Source organism: Salvelinus fontinalis, chromosome 17 (genome assembly GCF_029448725.1).
Source record: "Salvelinus fontinalis isolate EN_2023a chromosome 17, ASM2944872v1, whole genome shotgun sequence".
NCBI classification, from domain to species: Eukaryota; Metazoa; Chordata; class Actinopteri; order Salmoniformes; family Salmonidae; genus Salvelinus; species Salvelinus fontinalis.
Window position 1 is genome coordinate 19,118,787 of NC_074681.1, and position 13,133 is coordinate 19,131,919.

Sequence of the window (13,133 nt, forward strand, 5' to 3'; positions counted from 1 at the left end):
AACAGCGCCCACATCCTCAACAGGTTAAACTCACAGACATAATTCAAACAGTTTTAGAAACTTCAGAGTGTTTTCTATCCAATAGTAATAATACTATGCATATATTAGCATCTGGGACAGAGTAGGAGGCAGTTCACTATGGGCACGTAATTCATCCAAAGTGAAAATGCTGCCCCCTATCCCTAAAAAGTTATAAACAGGTCAAGATTCACAAGGCTGCAAGGCAAGACGGATTACCAGGATGTGTACTCAGAGCATGCTCTGACCTACTGGCAAGTGTCTTCACAGACATTTTAAACCTGTCCCTGACCGAGTCTGTAACACCTACATGTTTCAAGCAGACCACCATAGTCCCTGTGCCCAAGAACGCCAAGGTAACCTGCCTAAATGACTACCGACCCGTAGCACTCATATCTGTAGCTATGAAGTGCTTTGAAAGGCTGGTCATGGCTCACATCAACACCGTCATCCCAGAAACCCTAGACCACCTCCAATTCGCATACCGCCCGAACAGATCCACAGATGACGCAATCTTTATTGCATTCCACACTGCCCTTTCCCACCTGGACAAAAGGAACACCCATACGTTATAACGCTGTTCATTGACTTCAGCTCAGCGTTCAACACCATAGTGCCCTCAAAGCTTATCACTAAGCTAAGGACCCTGGGAATTAACACCTCCCTCTGCAACTGGATCCTGGACTTCTTTACGGGCCGCCCCCCAAGTGTTAAGGGTAGGCAACAACACATCTGCCACACTGACCCTCAACACGAGTGCCCCTCAGGGGTGCATGCTTAGTCCCTTCCTGTACTCCCTGTTCACCCATGACTTTGTGGTCAGGCATGACTCCAACACCATCATTAAGTTTGCCGACGACACGACGATGGTAGGCCTGATCAACGACAACGATGAGACAGCTTATAGGGAGGTCAGAGACCTGGCAGTGTAGTGCCATGACAACAAGCTCTCCCTCGACATGTTCAAGACAAAGGAGCTGATCGTGGACTACACGAAAGGGAGGGCCAAGCATGCCCCCATTCACAGGGCTGTAGTGGAGCAGGTGGAGAGCTTCAAGTTCCTTGGTGTCCACATCACCAAGGTCCAAACACACCAAGACAGTTGTGAAGAGGGCACAACATTGCCTATTCCCCTTCAGGAGACTGAAAGGTATTGGCATGGGTCCTCAGATCCTCAAAAAGGTTTTACAGCTGCACTATCTAGTGCATTGTGACTGGTTGCATCACCTTCTGGTATGGCAACTGTTTGGCTTCCGACCGCAAGGTGCTACAGAGGGTAATGAGTATGGCCCAGTACACCACTGGGGCCAAGCTTCCTGCCATCCTGGACATCTATACCAGGCGGTGTCAGAGGAAGGCCCTAAAAATAGTCAAAGACTCCAGCCACCCTAGTCATAGACTGTTCTCTCTGCTACAGCACGGCAAGCGGTACCAGAGTGCCAAGTCTATGTCCAAAAAGCTCCTGAACCTCTACGGAATCAGTGTCCCCCCCGCGGGACGGTTGAGCTAACGTGCGCTAATATGATAAGCATGAAGTTGTAATTAAGAAGAACATTTCCCAGGACATCGACATATCTGAAATGGGCAGAAAGCTTAAATTACAGTGAAATAATACCATGCTATTGTTTGAGGTGAGTGCACAGTTATTAACTCTTATGGCTGCAATCCCTTTAACGGGATGATATGACAACAGCCAGTGAAAGTGCAGGGCGCCAAATTCAAAACAACAGAAATCTCATAATTAAAATTCCTCAGACATACATGTGTCTTATACCATTTTAAAGGTAATCTTGTTGTTAATCCCACCAAAGTTTCCGATTTCAAATATGCTTTTCAGCGAAAGCACCACAAACGATTATGTTAGGTCACCACCAAGCCACAGAATAAGCACAGTCATTTTTCCAGCCAAAGATAGCAGTCACAAAAAGCACAAATAGAGATACAATTAATCACTAACCTTTGATGATCTTCATCAGATGACACTCATAGGACTTCATGTTACACAATATATGTATGTTTTGTTTGATAAAGTTCATATTTATAACAAAAAATCTGAGTTTACATTGGCGTGTTACGTTCACTAGTTCCAAAAACATCCAGTGATTTTGCATAGCCCCATCTATTCAACAGAAATACTCATCATAAATGTAGATAATAATACAAGTTATACACATGGAATTATAGATTTACCTCTCCTTAATGCAACCGCTGTCTCAGATTTCAAAAAAACTTAACGGAAAAAGCAAACCATGCAATAATCTGAGACGGCGATTAGAACTATAGTCAAATTAGCCGCCATGTTGGAGTCAACAGAAACCAGAAATGACATGATAAATATTTCCTTACCTTTGATGATCTTCATCAGAATGCACTCTCAGGAATCCCAGGTCCACAATAAATGCTTGATTTGTTCGATAATGTCCGTTATTTATGTCCAATTAGCTACTTTGGTTAGCACGTTTGGTAAACAATTCCAAAGTCACGAAGCGCGTTCACTAAAACGTGACGAAATGTCCAAAAGTTCCGTAACAGTCAGTAGAAACATGTCAAACGATGTATTGAATCAATCTTTAGAATGTTTTTAACATAAATCTTGAATAACGTTCCAACCGGAAAATTACACTGACTTCAGATGAGCGATGGAACGGAGCTCCCTCTCATGTGAACGCACATGGTCAAAGAATGGTCACCTCATGGTAGTGGTGAATAATTATCCTCTTCACAGTAGAGTCATCAGACAAAGTTCTACAAACTGTTGACATCTAGTGGAAGCCGTAGGAAGTGCAAACAAATTCATATCTCGCTGAAATTTAAATGGGATCTTGGTTGAAAATCCACCAGCCTCAGAATTTCCACTTCCTGTTTAGATTTTTTTGTAAAGCATGGTCCGGGTGAAATATTATCGATTATGTTTGTTAAAAACAACCTGAGGATTGATTATAAAAAACATTTGACATGTTTCTACGACCATTACGGATACTTTTTGGAATTTGTCGAATGGAACACGGCTTTGATTTTCTCAACATAATGCGCAACCCAAATGGCATTTTTTTGTTATAAAAGTAATATTTATCGAACAAAAATAACATTTATTGTGTAACTGGGAGACTCGTGAGTGCAAACATCTGAAGATTATCTAAGGTAAGCGATTCATTTTATTGCTTTTCTGACTTTCGTGACCATGCTAATTTGGGGCTAGCTGTTGTAGCATTGAAAGCTACACTCACAAAAGCTTGGATTTCTTTTGCTGTAAAATATATTTTCAAAATCTGACACGATAGGTGGATTAACAACAAGCTAAGCTGTGTTTTGGTATATTTCACTTGTGATTGCATGATTATAAATATTTTTTATCATATTTTTGCATTTGGCGCCCTGCAATTCTAGCGGTTGTTTAGGAAAGGGATCCCGTAAAAGGGATCCTTAGCGCAGAGAAGTTAAACAGAAATACAATGGTTCATTGGATCAGTCTAAAACTTTGCACATAAACCTCTGCCATCAAAATCTAAATTGCGCCTAAGCTCGAATAATGCATTGAGGCCTTTCTCTTGCATTTAAAATATGATAAAAAAAAATGTATTAAAAAAACATGTTTTTTTCTATGTATTATCTTTTACGAGATCTAAGGTGTTATATTCTCCTACATTAATTTCACATTTACACAATATGCATATCCTTGCTTCAGGTCCTGAGCTACAGGCAGTTAGATTTGGGTATATCATTTTCGGCGAAAATTGAAAGAAAGGGTCCGATCTTTAAAGCCTAAAGACTGCCGAACAGTTAATCAAATGGCTACCTGTACTTTGAATGACCAGTTCAAACAGACTCATCTTCAACCCCCCCCATATCCCTCTTCTTCTCCTCTATTTTCCTTTGTCCACCTCTTCCTCCCACACTTTTCTTCTTTCTAGCACTCTCTTTTCTCCACTTCTATTCTTCCCTCCTCTCTCCATTTGCCCCTTTCTTCATTGCTGGCCTTTTATTTGTCTTAATTGAAGTGGCATGTTTGATGCCTACTTTCCTCCCTCAGCCCACCCTTTTTCTCTTCTTTCCTCCAGTGGTGTGTAGTGTGAAGGGTGCCCAATGCTGTGGGTCTGAATGTCAGTAGTAGTGGGACTGTAAAACAACACCGTGGGACTGATTTGGTTTGGCTTCTATGGGTTTTTAGGCTCAGGCTTTTACTACCAATGCCCTCTACTCTTCACCGACTCTCCTTTTCATCAATGGTTACCCTTTCACCTGCTCTTTCTTTCTTTCTTTCATTCTTTCTTTTTTCTCTCTTTCAGGCTCTCTCTCATTCTTTTACCCCTTAAACATCTTTGATTCTCCTTCTCTCTCTTCTTTCTCTCCCTTTTCTCCCTTCTCTCACCCTCTCCTTCCCTCTCCTCCCCCTTCCCTTTCTCAACCGGTAGTCATGCTCATTATGAGTTCAAGGTGTTCATGTCTGACTGTGGCTATGCTATTAGAGCAGCTAGCCAGCCAGTCAGCCAGTCAGCCAGCCAGTCAATCAGTCAGCCAGTCAGTTGGTTGATCAGCCGCTGAGTCAGCCAGTCAGTCAGTCAGTTGGTCAGCCAGCCAGCCAGTCAGTCAGTTGGTCAGTCAGCCAGCCAGTCAGTCAGTCAGTTGGTCAGCCAGTCGGTCAGTCTGTTAGTCAGTCAGTCGGTCGGTCAGTTGGTCAGTCAGCCACTCAGTTGGTCAGCCAGTCGGTCAGTCATTCACTCAGCCAGTCAGTCAGTCAGTCAGTCAACCAGTATGTGAAGTGGTGACAACCTGTCCTTGTTTAAATTGGGATTCTACATAGGTGTCTAGATCTGTCTCTTTCCCACTATCTCCTATTTGACACATTCATCCTCCACTCCCACTGTGTAGCCATCCGCCTGTTCGCAACTCACTATTCTTGCCCAATTTACCTTCCTGTGACCACTATCTGTGTGATAGCTCTGAGACAGTTTGTGTGTGTGTGTCAAGGTTCCATTGGGGTCTGTCTTGACCTATCTCTGCGCTCTGTTGGTTTTCCAGACGTTCCGTCTGAGAGAATGTGAGTGCTTGTTCCCCATAGATAGTCTGACACACACATGCACGCTGTAAAAACATTGCTATAAGAATGTATTAAATCTATTATCTCTTTGAAGAAAGAACAGTTCTATTTCTATGTCTTTACTTTGTGAATGTGTCTGTGCGTCAGACAGTGTGTTTGTGCCGGCATTGTGTCTTCGTACTGTATGTGTGCATCGGTGGCGGTCGGTGCCGTTTAAGATTAGGGAGGACTATGTCTTTTTTTTATGAGCTTGGCCTTACTTCCATTACAGAATATTGGATGACTGTCAATTATATTCCATTCAACCGGCTCAATGTAACATCAATAGGTTTAGGCTACTACATGATACTAATTTTCCCTTTACCCATCATAAGGTTGCTACAACCAAGCTTACAAATTAATGTTTATAATGTAGGTCGAGAGACAAATTGGAGTGTCACGTTTGCTCCTGCTCCTCACCTTCGGCGTACGACGTCACCAGAGTACTAACCACCGGTCCTGGGATTCATCATTACGCATACCTGTGAATCATTATGATTCACACCTGGACTCCATTACCTTCATAATTTTCTCCCCTTTATATGTCACTCTCCCATATTCACCTACTAGTTGGTATTGTTCTTGTGTATCGGCGTACTGCCTTATGTTAGTGTTATTTTCCTGGTTTTGTTGTTTTATTGAAACGTTTCACCTGCACCTGCTTCGAACTCATCGCCCCATTATTACAGATACCAACTCAAAATATGGAAGCAGCAGGACAACCGGACATCTCCCAGACGATCAATGAACAAGGTGACCTTCTTCGTCAACTCCATGATCAGCTGGCTCAACTGGGGACGGCCATGGAAGAGTTTCTCCGCAGTCTACAACATCTCAACAGTGGAGGATATTCTAGAGCCACTCTACCCAACGAGTCAGCACACCAGCCCATTCAGCAACCCGCTCAGGTCAGCGATGCCCGTCTATCCCTCCTGGAGAAATATGACGGGACACCATTCAAATGCCGTGGCTTCCCCCTTCAGTGCTCCCTCTATTTCGCACATCAGATGGGAGCTCCCACCACAGAGAGGTCTAAGGTTGCCATGGATATTTCTCTGCTGACTGGGCGGGCATTGGAATGGGCTACGGCTGTCTGGGAGAGGATCTACATCACTCCGGTTGCGTCGGCATCTACATCACTTCTCTCCCTCCTTCGGCGAGTGTTCGGGATCAGAGCCTGAGTCCATGGAGGTAGGGGTCACACGCCTTCCCGCGGCGGAACGACATAGACGGATGCAGCTGGGGATCTGTCTGTACTGTGGCCAGGGAGGGCACAATCGCCAGCGGTGTCCATTACTTCAGAATCCAGGATCCACTAGAGCAGAGGGACGGTCACGTGATGTTACATCCCCTGGACCAGAAGTGAGTATTCCATTTACTGCTCTTCCTGTCATTCTTTTTAGTACCCATCACTCTGGCTGACTGTCCCTCATGCCATGTGTCTACAGCTTTAGTGGATTCTGGCGCCGCTGGGAACATTATGGATCAGACCCTTGCCTCCTCTCTCAATATTACTACCTACCCACTCTCCTCTCCTTTTCTGGTTCAAAAATAGGCTAATCCTGACATGACCCTCCAGCATTACAATGCCACCAGCCGTACTGCTCGTTCTGTGTGTGATTTCCTGCAAGACAGGAATATCATTGCTCTGCCATGGCCAGCGAAGATCCCGGATCTCAATCCCATTGAGCACGTCTGGGACCTGTTGGATCGGAGGGTGAGGGCCAGGGCCATTCCCCCCAGAAATGTTCAGGAACTTGGTGGTGCCTTGGTGGAAGAGTGGGGTAACATCTCACAGCAAGAACTGGCAAATCTGGTGCAGTCCATGAGGAGGAGATGCACTGCAGTACTTAATGTACCTGGTGGCCAGACCAGATACTGAATGTTACTTTTGATTTTGACCCCCCCCCCCTTTGTTCAGGAACACATTATTCCATTTCTGTTAGTCACATGTCTGTGGAACTTGTTCAGTTTATGTCTCAGTTGTTGAATCTTGTTCTGTTCATACAAATATTTACACATGTTAATTAAGTTTGCTGAAAATAAACGCAGTTGACATTGAGAGGACGTTTCTTTTTTTGCTGAGTTTAGTTACAAAGTAGCTAAAAAGTAGTCAATTGTAGGAAAGTTGTCCGTGATGATATTCGAACACGCAACCTTTGGGTTACTAGACATTCTTGTTATATGCCCAACCATCCTCCTTTCGTTTTTTTAACTTAAAGAAGCAATATGTAACTTTTTTGGGCATCCCAACAAAATTCTCAAAGAAATGTGACAGATCTGTCATTCTCATTGGAAGTATAAAGTGGTAGATCTGTTCTATGTGCTATATTTCTATGTTACCCATGCTTACGTTTCATTTTTGCATCTTTTACTTTTGGTTTTGTACACCAGTTTATAACAGCTGAAAATACTATATTTTTGGTTATGGAAAATATCTTTCACAGCAGTTTAGATGGTACAATGACTCTCTACACTGCACTTTCTTGTATTGTGACATAAACTGAAATTAGGTGAACAATTCAAGTTTTAGCAACCAGGAAATGACGGAGCCTTCTGTCTTGTAACGTTTACTATGTTACATCTAGTCTATGAGACCAGGCTGGAGGTAGGCCTGCGTCTGTTTGTATGTGTGAGTCTGTGTGTATAAAAGAAAAAGTGTGTGTGTGTCGTTGTTGTATTTATTTGTTGCTCTCCTCATTCTGTGGCACTGGCAGGGTATTCAGTGTGTGTGCATGTGTGTGTCTGTATCTGCTTATGTGTGTGCTGATCTTATTGTGCAGTCTGGCATTTGGCAGGTCCATTTGATTCTTGGCAGGTAGATCAGAGCTCCTCTCTGCCCAGCCGAAGCAAAGGATTACAGAGAAGAGAGAGAGATAGAGAGGGAGAGAGATATGAGAGAGAGACAGAGAGAGGGAGAGACTTCCCGAGGCAGCCCCATTCAGCCCTATTCATCCGCCCCTGGGAACAGTATCAACGTATACACTGACTCTGTGATCATCAGGAAGTGCATAGAGGATGTTGTATCGGTCCCAGGTTCAAATGTTTAAATCTGCAATGCGTAACAATGTGTGTACAGGTGTTTTTAGAGACCCCTCTGTCAAGAATGCTGTATTTCTTCTACATTTGAACATGATATGCCAGAAACCCCAGCTCTCATTGCAAGTCGCCGCTGGGACGACGTAGCATCAACATCCGCTCGGAGACTTTGTGGCTGTGGTAGTGACAACCCAACGGAGTCGGGAAATGTGAGGCTGTGGATGTCGATGCAATTACAGTTATGGACAAGATTGATGATAACTCAATACCATTTTAGCAACACTGTCTTCAGAACAGGTACCCAAAATGTTATACACCGGCTATTATTCTCATTTTTATATTGTAATAAAAAATATCCACGCTGTCAGCCAGAAAGGTAGCTAGCTATCTAACTTCGCTAGCTAATGTTTCATGGTTGCTAGCTAAAAGCTTAGCTACCGGGTATTTCCCTGCTTGGTACAAGATAGCTTTAGTACATTAGCTATCACACTTACGTAAAAAAGCAGTGTAAAATATTAATCTTGACTATCATAGCTCTGCATTCATGGAAAATAACCTTTGCTTTGGCAAGTCTTTTGCCCTTCTCTGATTCCTGTACTCGCTAACTAATAACATTACTGTTATGGCTGCTTGATTCTCGAGAGCCATGGCTATGAAGATGTGTATGATTGTAGACGTGTTATACTCAACTCTTCTGCATGAAAATCATTATGGTTTATACATAAAACCAAAAGCATGTAGTGAACAATGTTAATAACTGTGTTGTGTGCATGTTTTTTCTGTAGGAGTCCAGCCTTGAAGAGCCGCGGGCCGTCCAGGGGCAGGACTACAGAAAGAACTGGACAGGAAGACCTTGAAGAGCCGCGGGCCGTCCAGGGGCAGGACTACAGAAAGAACTGGACAGGAAGACCTTGAAGAGCCGCGGGCCGTCCAGGGGCAGGACTACAGAAAGAACTGGACAGGAAGACTTTGAAGAGCCGCGGGCCGTCCAGGGGCAGGACTACAGAAAGAACTGGACAGGAAGACCTTGAAGAGCCGCGGGCCGTCCAGGGGCAGGACTACAGAAAGAACTGGACAGGAAGACCTTGAAGAGCCGCGGGCCGTCCAGGGGCAGGACTACAGAAAGAACTGGACAGGAAGACCTTGAAGAGCCGCGGGCCGTCCAGGGGCAGGACTACAGAAAGAACTGGACAGGAAGACCTTGAAGAGCCGCGGGCCGTCCAGGGGCAGGACTACAGAAAGAACTGGACAGGAAGACCTTGAAGAGCCGCGGGCCGTCCAGGGGCAGGACTACAGAAAGAATTGGACAGGAAGACCTTGAAGAGCCGCGGGCCGTCCAGGGGCAGGACTACAGAAAAAACTGGACAGGAAGACCTTGAAAGGGCTGCCCGAGAAGAAGGTTAGTAAAAATCTTTCACCTGTGGTACTGTTTACCCGTTTCACAATCATATCGCACAACATTTGGCTACATTCTGTAATTTCATGTTGTTTTTTTATTATCATTACAGACTAAATTGCAAGAGCTTTCCGCTTCCCTTCTACCTGGAGTGATTTTTGACATCATGGTGTACCGGAGAGCTATCCCAGGGTCTCCAGAAATCCAAGACAACCTCACAACCTTACACCACACAACTGCTGCCATTTCACCACTGCAATATTCAATTTATTTATTACCAAGTATGTTACCATAACAAGATAACACTTCCATGACTACACCGTACTTTATTCTTAATTTGGATCTAAATTAAGAAAATATGGTAATATCTTTAAGTAGTTTTGTGAATTTTTCCTTGGTCTGGGTGAAATCAGTTCAATACTTTACCAGTTCACTACATTGTTTCCCTTGTATTCTTGTTTATCTACCTAATAAATCTTTATTTGACCTGATCGTCTAATCGGCCTGACTTGTTTTGTACTGCATTTACACCAGGGTAATCCATCCGTCTTTCTGGATATCTATCCACCTGTAGGTCTGCTCATTTGATGTGTAAACCGTCAAGAGCGTAGATATCCAGGAGAATAACATTTTAGTAAATCCTTCTAAAGCCATTCCAAAAGTACAATGATGACTATATGCTAGATAAATGCACAAGTACTGTTTCTCACACAAGTTTGTTTCCCACACAAACTTCCCTTATGTATATGTTTGATTGTAGGCCCACCTCTTTGAAAAACAATTCTGAGTTCTCTCTAGGTTTTCACACTTTCCAGGAATCACCAAGTCTGACAACAGGGAATGCTCCAGTCCTTCCCAGCTCAAAGGTGTGCTGCTAACTGTATCCGGTGCTGTGTGGTGACGTCTCTTCGAAGTTGTAGCAGCTCAGTTGTTGGTGGCACTTTATGGAGATGTTGGTGTTCTGATCTCTGGATCATTCTCCTAGGCCCTATTGAGAGCCCAGTCTTCTCAACACTGCTCTCTGAAGTTCTGGGATGTAGGTGTATTCCTTTGCAGTTTTCAATGCGTGGACACTTCACTTTTGAGGCTTGTTATTGTAGTCTCCTTTAGCTGAAAGACAACATACTGACAAAATATTATTCTATATAATTTCATTACTATCAGTGCAGAACTGAAGTGTTGAAATATAACAGCCATAACATATATTATATAGATGTAATTTTTTTTCATAATCGAGAGGACAACTAACACTTACATCTTGTTGCCCTACGTGTTCTCCAAGGCTGGACAATGGTTACAAAGGTTGCAGTCAAGTGCTGCCAGTAGGGATCCAGCCTTAGACTGGAGGAGAGAAAGCAAACCGTGTACATAAGTGATTCTGGAAGGACGCCAGCTCAGATGTAGACCTAGATCAGGGATAGGCAACTCCTGTCCTCAGGGGCTTAATTGGTGTCACACTTTCCCCCAACTAATCACACCTGATTAACGTAATTGCATTCCAAACTGAATACCATTATAAGTTGATTATTGGGTCAGGTGTGTTGGCTGAGGAAAAAGTGTGACACCAATCAGGCCCGAGGACTGGAGTAGGCCAACCTTTATCTAGATCTGACTCCAATAATCAACTAATCATGATCTTCCGTTTACAATTAGTTTATCAGCTGTGTTTGCTAGGGATGGGGAAAAGAGTGACCACTCCGGCCCCGAGGACTGGAATTTACCGTCCCTGACCTAGATAGACAAAGTATCAAACATGCTCCATCAATCCTAATCTGGAATACGATTTTACCATTTGACAACTATGACAGAATTGCCTTCGATGAACATCAGTCTTATATTTTCAGGGTAAAAACAGTCAGTTTAGGATGAACGGAGTCAGTATTTGTTTCCATCATTGGATAAGGAGGTTATTAGGCAGAATTAATGTTTCCAATCATTCAGTATAATGTCATGTTCGTTTTATACACTCAATACATGTGATCTTTTGGGCTAGGTCTGTCTACATCTCAACCAGACAGCTCAATTGGGGAATAACAGTAATATGTGTGCTGTAGGCTAATATTGAGATAGTATGTTATCAATACTCAAAGTACATATTGGGTAGTGCATTTTCCTGAACAGTTTAGCATTATAAAATGTCTACTTTGTTGTTAGGTAGCTAAAACCTTGCCTTTGCTTACCGATCGTATTCTGCTCCAATACTCGACAATGGTGCGGCTGGAAATACAGGCTTGCCAGGAGTTGATGTTGATTTATTCCTGTCATCACTGATATTTTCTAGAGTTTAGATGTCAAGTAATGTAGCTATAACAGTTGACATGAGAAGAGAGGAGATAAAATTAGCTAGTTTTAGAATGTTTGGTTTACAACAGCTGACTAAAAATTGGGCATTCAGAGAACACTAGACGTGCAGTTGAGAACGTTTCCATGGTAACGGTGCCTCTACAATTCCACGATGACACTTTTAAACGAAATTGCCACTTATAGCAAATGAGTTTCATGAAATACATGGACCAGAAACAGGGTCACATTTTTTACTAAAGTAAGCCAGGCTAGGTATGTACAGCAAAATAGCTAGCTAGCTCTCTGCTTGGCAGAATGTTAGCTAAATGTATCGGTCTCATTGCAAGACTTTGGCTAAAGTGTTGGCATGTTGAATCTGGAATACTCCAGCCAACGACATGAGATGTTCTAAAACTAGACTGTTCAGATCAATATACTCTCTGGCACCGCCTCCTCACTGACGGAAAACACGTCACACATTGTGCACTATTCAATGAATACCAGTGAATAACGTGGTTCTCAGGCAGGCTAGCGGCACACTATTGTTATTGTTGCGTCACTAGCGACTTATTGGAGCTTCTGAGCCCCAAACCAATCCTAATGTAGTATTCATCGGTCAGAAAATAGATTCAAACACAAGTATTCAGATCCTTTACTCAGTACTTTGTTGAAGCACCTGGCAGAGATTGAAGCACCTGGCAGAGATTACAGCCTTGCGTCTTCTTGGGTATGACACTACAAGCTTGTGTAACAGTATAACTTTAGTCCGTCCCCACGCCCCGACCCAGGCGCGAACCAGGGACCCTCTGCACACATCAACAACATTCACCCACATCGTTACCCATCGCTCCACAAAAGCCACGGCCCTTGCAGGGCAAGGAGAACCACTACTTCAAGGTCTCAAAGCGAGTGAAGTCACAGATTGAAACGCTATTAGCGCGCACCACCGCTAACTAGCTAGCCATTTCACATCGGTTACAATTGCACACCTGTATTTGGGGAGTTTATCCCATTCTTCTCTGCAGATCCTCTCAAGCTCTGTAAGGTTGGATGGGGAGCGTTGCTGTACAGCCATTTTCAGGTCTCTCCAGAGATGTTCGATCGGGTTCAAGTCCAGGCTCTGGCTGGGCCACTCAAGGACATTCAGAGAATTGTCCCGAAGCCACTCCTGCATTGTCTTGGCTGTGTGCTTAGGGTCATTGTCCTGTTGGAAGGTGAACCTTCTCTCCAGTCTGAGGTCCTGAGTTCTCTGGAGCAAGTTTTCATCAAGGATCTCTCTGTACTTTGCACCGTTCATCTTTCCCTCAATTCTGACTAGTC

The 13,133-nt window shown here is 43.7% G+C and overlaps 1 protein-coding gene and 1 long non-coding RNA gene across 7 annotated transcripts in view; both read left to right on the forward strand.

Annotated features, from left to right (window-relative positions):
* Positions 1–13,133, forward strand: part of LOC129813911 (ephrin type-A receptor 3-like) — a 227,622-nt gene that overhangs the window by 13,756 nt on the left and 200,733 nt on the right. The window lies entirely within an intron of this gene.
* Positions 4,318–10,021, forward strand: LOC129813915 (uncharacterized). Its single transcript, XR_008753209.1, has 3 exons — positions 4,318–8,431; positions 8,920–9,533; positions 9,643–10,021. It is a non-coding gene; the product is annotated as an uncharacterized LOC129813915 (long non-coding RNA).